The 6,392-nt window shown below is 43.2% G+C and overlaps 1 protein-coding gene across 3 annotated transcripts in view; it reads right to left on the minus strand.

The window, feature by feature from the left end:
• Nucleotides 1-5,891, minus strand: part of calcr (calcitonin receptor) — a 51,827-nt gene extending 45,936 nt beyond the window's left edge. For all 3 annotated transcript variants that reach the window (XM_070984324.1, XM_070984323.1, XM_070984322.1), the window contains exon 1: nt 5,467-5,891. The gene's annotated coding sequence lies outside the window, so the exon portion shown is untranslated. The remainder of the gene's footprint in view (nt 1-5,466) is intronic.
• Between the last annotated feature and the right edge of the window lie 501 nt (nt 5,892-6,392).

A 6,392-nucleotide genomic window follows, 5' to 3' on the forward strand; every position in this document is an offset into this window, starting at 1 on the left:
ACGCCAGGCTTGCTTTTGTCTTTATGCTAAGATAAGCTAAGCTAAATATGTAGCTCCAGCTGCATGGATGTGATGTGATCATCTACCTCTCAGCAAGAATAAATAGCAAATGAATGTCTTTCCCAAAAATCTATTTCTTCACCCTTTCCACGCTTTCTTTGACATGTTGAGTCTATATTGTGCAACTTCTCCTTGATAAAAAGACCGCAATCGATGCCTTTGTCTTGACAGACTGAAGGCACGCACACAGACAGATGCTTCAGTGCTGCGTCAGAGCCAAATCTAAATGTCAGTGTTTATGAAAAAAAAAAAAGGAAAAGGACAAGCATATCTGGAGTGATAATCAGGACACCTGGCTGGTACTCTGCAGGGAAGATGGGAGGTGAGCACAGACAGAAAGGCAGGGAGGAAAATTAAGGACCTTGAATTTTCAACCACATCAACTTTAAACATTGAAAAAAGAACATGTCTTTTGACTATTAAAAAGGATTTTTTCAAGCCAAGACATCAGTCCCACCATCTGTGTCAGTGACCCTGAATTATGCGCACACTGTCACCGTGTCTCCCCAAGCGACAGAAGACTATCAGGGGTTGACACATTGGCACGGAAAACCCCCAGGAAGTGTTTTCCAACCAAACACAGACAGGAGAGGGTGAAAAAGATTCAGAGCCAAGGTAGGAAGATGGAAGTAACAGAGAGATGGGCCAAATTCACAAGAAAGACTGAGAATGCAATTAACTGTGAAGGACAAAGAGTGACAGGACAGAGCAGCAATAGAGGACGGACATGAAGAGACAAACAAGAGACAGAGACAATTCAATCAAATGCGAGGACTGAGGATGAACTCAAGATAAAAAAGAACAAAGAACTGAGACAGGAGAAGCAGGAGGTGAGGACACTCTGAAGATGAAATGAGACAGTTTGGATGCACACAAATGCTAGAACATGCAGTATACAGCCGAGCCAGGAGACAGAAGTGCTGTGAATGGACAGCAAGTACCAGTGAGATGAAGAGAAAAAAGTGTGTGTGTGTGTGTGTGTGTGTGTGTGTGTGTGTGTGTGTGTGTGTGTGTGTGTGTGTGTGTGTGTGTGTGTGTGTGTGTGTGTGTGTGTGTTTTGCTTCGCTGACAGCAGAAAATAGAAGTGCATGGACATTAGCATGCTAATTGGATCCTTTATACTACGTGTTTGTTCCATTTTCTGTCAAAGTCATTCAGCGGGATAAAGATGGGTTTACAGCTGCCTCTTAAAGGCTCTATCAGAAAATTTTAGCTTTACCATGCACAGTATAGTGATGCGGCGCTCTGATCTTACCCAGAGGAACTTGCAATGACTCGTGGTTGCTGTCACACTCAATGAAGGCTTCGGGTTGGATTAATAATCATAATGTCTCGAGCAAATGAGTTTGCTTTCAGCGAGAAACATTTAGCAGAGTAATTATTCAATGTTGCTGGTGAGGAGTCGCTTGTTAAAGGCAGCCTGTACAGAGGATTTTGAATGCTTAAGAGGGCAAACAGTTTTTCTCAGCCTGGTGGAAATTTAGAAACCATTCTGGAGATCTGAATTTGCATTCAAAGCCCAATTTAACAGCTGCAATAAGGCTTTAATCAGTCCTTTGCATAGACTAACAGACAAATAATGAGCTACCTACACATTTAAAACAGCTGTCCAGTATTAGGAGGCTTTGTTTCAAAGTGCATAATGTGATTTTTATATGATCAACTTGTAAGATGACGACCGCAGAAGTAATAAAAAAGGCAATGCAGAACTGCACATTTCTTGGGCCCCGCTAACAAATCTTCACGATTTCAGACAGGGAACACTGGATCGATCACGGGTGTAAGGGAGCATGTTTTGCTATTAGCTGTGCAGCTGTCACATCTTGAGTAGCAGTGCTGCAAATTGAATTCAGGTATTAGAGGAGGAGATGACATCACGGGCCAGGGGAGACACAGTGACATTTCTATGAAAATGGTAAAGCATGGTAAATGATCTGTCTGTATCTTTGTCACACACACACACACACACACACACACACACACACACACACACACACACACACACACACACACACACACACACACATACTATCTGTAGACCTCAGTTTTCTTAGCCATCAGCCATTCACTCGATTCTAGCACCACCTATTGATACTGCTGCTCACTATATGAAGTACTGTAGATGCAGATTTGTCACTGCATCAAACACACGGCTCTATTTGTATTAAATAACCGTGCTGAAATAAAGACCTTTTTGTTTCATTCATTTCACGTGCATCTCTTTCCTGGAGTCATTGGCGAGTTCAGTCACCAATCATATGTAAAGGTTAAAAGCCTCTATTACACTGAAGCTGCTCACAGAGCCACCTGCACTTGGTAAACAGCTTAACGGGGCAGAGATAACTGCAGCAGATGACTGTGAAATTGAATTTTACAACAGCAGATCTCCTTGTCTTCATAAAAAATCATGAACAAGAATATTTGCCTGAATAAAGTTTGTACCAATCTGACTCATACGGAAAACTGACAGCTAATAAAGATGGATGGAGATAACAGCTACAGTTGTGCTGCACATGTTGCAACGCTTAACTTCAATCACATCCTATAACCCGTCCAGCTTGCTCAGTAGTTTCAGCTCAGTCAACCTCAGTATCTACTCTCTCAATGTCTTTATCATTTGACACAGACCCGGCTGTGCACTGCTGTGCGTCTACAAGAGCATGAAATGAAGAAGTAAAGCCTAACCTCTGGTTCTGACAACACAGCCCTATTTATTATGTAATGGAAAAGGTTAAACCGCACCCTTGGATCTGTCTGAGCTTGATGTATTGCTTGCTAGCATGGGAACTCCAAACCTTAATGTGTGACATTTCTGCGTTAGTCCAAATTATGTCTCGAGACATTTTGCCCGGTTCCTGTTTCAAGGTTTGCAAGACAGCCAGCTTAAAGTGTTAAACGTGTGACAGCAACTTTGTCCATGTCATCAAAGTGGCGTGAGGTTCAAAGGAGACAGCCCTTCTGCATCAGCTACTCTGCACCACAAATCACGTTAATTCACATGATTCTCTCTGATTAGTTTTGCCAACGGAGCGATACGCAGCAACAGAAATATGGCTGTTAGACTTAAAGAACAAATTGATCATTTTCTCGTTCGTGAACACGTCGATTACGATGCCCAGACAGAGAGACAGAGTGACATTGTGGGTCATTGCATGTACCTATGAATAAAACATGGGACATTAGCTTGATTAATATTGAGGAATAACAACAGGCAGTGGATAGTCTGCTGACCTTCCCTGAGTGATGGGTCTCAATTACATGACTGTATGTGTGTGTGTGTGTGTGTGTGTGTGTGTGTGTGTGTGTGTGTGTGTGTGTGTGTGTGTGTGTGAGACAGAGAAGGAGACAGAAGCTGTGTGTGCGGCTACGCATTTGTGCTGTGTCTAAATGCTGTTTTCCCGATGGCAATTACAAGAGTATTGTAGTCCAAGACCCCAAAAAAGATAGTAAAGCAGAAAGAGGCTGCGTCTCCCCGAGTCGTTCACTTCTTTTATTTGGGGCATTAAGCTTTAAAAGCTGTTGCTCAAACACTTGCTGGCCATTAATATCTAATCCACTTCTTTTTTTTTTTTATTTGAGGCACAATGCCCCTCTTACAGCCTATTTTTTGCTTTGCCATCTTCTCATGCAGACCTCCCTGCCTCTCAGCCTTCTTGCTCCTGTCCAAACGGAGAGCAAATTTGCTGCTTGCTCACTCGCCCGCCTCTGACCAGCGCGACGGACCGACAAAGACAGACGGTGTGTGGGATGATGAATGATGAACTTATCTCTGAGACTCAGAAAGCTGCCAGACATGTTGCCAACCCAGCCCAACTCGCTGCAGGGTGCTGTATATATCTCAGCTTGCCTGTCTGCACGTATCTCTTCATTGCTATCATTCTCATTCCCTGTTGTTTCCGTCTCTCTCTGTCTTTGACAGCCACATTGTGTGTCTGTTGCTATTCTTGTCTTCGTTTGTACTGCACAATATATGCATATCAGTACTCTGAATGTGCAGGGAAGTTCCTCGCAGTCATATCAGCTCACTTCAATTGCCATCGCCTCTAATCAAACCCCAGATGACACAAGCCATTACTCTAAACACGGTTACGTAAACACAAAGGAATCCCCCAAAGAAGAATCCCAATTTAGCCGCAGGCATCTTCAAGTCAGGCACTTCAGCTTCTGCTCTAAACAGAGGCATTCGCGATGATTTTGGCTTATCTTGTTTCCGGCTTGTGGGCCGGTGGGTCCATGAAGGAATGCTTATTTTTCCTTTCTGTGAATTTGCTAATGCAATCAATGTGAGGGTGAGTACATAAGGGTGGTTTAAAGCAGTGTCAAAAATTCCCATGCAGAAGAGAAGAGTCCTGGGTGGATTTGGCTATAACTCCTACAAAGTCAACATTTCTTTCTGAGAGCAGAGCAAAAAGCAGCTTTAGTCGCACCCTCTGCACAGACACTGTGCTCTGCAAGTGTGGCAGCACGACTAATACAGCAAGTGGAGAAAGGCTGCATGCATTGACCTTTAATCTGTGTATACGCGTCCACGCTTGTGCACTGTGTGCTGCCTGATTGCTCTTTCTGTGTGTGTATCAGTGTGTGTTTGTTAGCGTAAATGATATTCATCACTGGGAACATAACAGATGCCTCTTCATTCTTTTTTTCTGTTAATTTGTCTGAAGAGAAGCAGCAGCCTGTACGGATGCAAAGCAATCGTATGTGTGTGAGCGTGTACTGTGTGGCGATGTGTAAGTCGTGAGTGTGTGTACATGTGACACACTCCTTCACATCTCTTTGGCTGCAAAGAGGACACATTTGTGTGCGCAGTTTGAAAATCCCTCTTTGAATTTGAATTGATTCATCGAGGTGTATCCAATCTGCAGAAGTTGCTTATGGTATCCCTGAGCATTACATATTCAACACCCTGTGGAGCATTGCATTTCCCAGAATTCCTCCAGGAAAAGTCCAAAAACACTGAATAATACGTTATGTGTATTATGCACGCACCCATAACAATTTTAAAGCAAATGAGGACTCTTTCCAGCCTGCAGTTTTTGACCACATACATAGAGCATCAAAGAACAACTGTACAGCACAACATGAGTATGAGTCACATGCTGCATTTTCAGTATTTTGCCTTTGCTGAAAATAATCTTGAGCTAAGCTGGCGTTTAGATTTAAACACTCCTCCTACACGCTATAGAATGATAATCCTTTTACAGCATTAAATGAAAATCCAATCCAGACAGGCGGATTCTCCTTCAGCAATCAGAAAAAAAAATAAATGTGACATAAAATAATGCAAACTGGGATTTAAAGTGACTGACCCACTGCAAACATGATCTCCTGAGCTGACTCACATTTACACCTTTGCCAGCAGTGGCATACAGAAGTTAAGAGGAAGATCCTGAGTCGGTCACTTACTTCAACAGATTTTTAGAGAGCGTCCACAGAGAAAGAGACAGATGCTGAGGAGGTTCAGAGCAGCAGTGCGGTGCTGTCCTTCCTCGGAGACTGACTCCCAGCTTCTGCTCTCCTATTTAACGCCGCGTCAACAGAAAGAAAAAAAAAAACAACTTTCTTTTTTTTTTCATCCACGAAGATAAAAATCACAATAAAAAAATCAATCAAATGCTGCTACTGCCGCGGCTTCGCACAGGTGTGTGCCGTTTTATGAGCTGAATTAATGACCGGCGGTGCGCGGTGGAGGAGCGCCGGGCAGGGCGCCGGTCTGGAGCCGTTATGAGCGGTGACAGTTGACTGCCCGGTAATCCAAGTGCGTCTTCAGCCTCCCGTTTACGCGGACGAGCGTGTGGCGGTGGAGCTCCTCCTCGCCTTGTCTCTTTCTTTGTGTTATGGAGACACACACACACACACAGCGAGTGGGGGACAGCGTCTCCACCGCGTGTGTGCGCCCTGTTTGGACATATATGGTAGGCTATTTAGGATTAAAACAAACACCGTAATGGAGAAATTAGAGTAATGTGATGCAGCTGTTTGTCTAGACTTGATTTTTTTTTTTTTTTTTTTTTTTAAAGTAGGAACGTTTTTCTCATCTCCTGTCACATCACATCACTGCATCTATAATTCATTTAAAGGTAGTAAATGTATACAGATCAATAGATACATATAGATATCTTTTCACTAATATATGGTGAAAGGATCTGTGACAAATCACATAAGAAACAGTTATCAAATTGATTATCTAATCGCTGTGGGCTTATCAAATCCCTCCTTCACACGTTACAGTCCAACAGTCCCTCAGTCATGGGTGTTAAACATCAGATTTTGTAAGTTCCCTCCTTGTGGAGGTCTTTAAGGTTATGTCCACAGGTTACCTTGAAGACCTC

Source organism: Chaetodon trifascialis, chromosome 17 (genome assembly GCF_039877785.1).
Source record: "Chaetodon trifascialis isolate fChaTrf1 chromosome 17, fChaTrf1.hap1, whole genome shotgun sequence".
NCBI lineage: Eukaryota > Metazoa > Chordata > Actinopteri > Chaetodontiformes > Chaetodontidae > Chaetodon > Chaetodon trifascialis.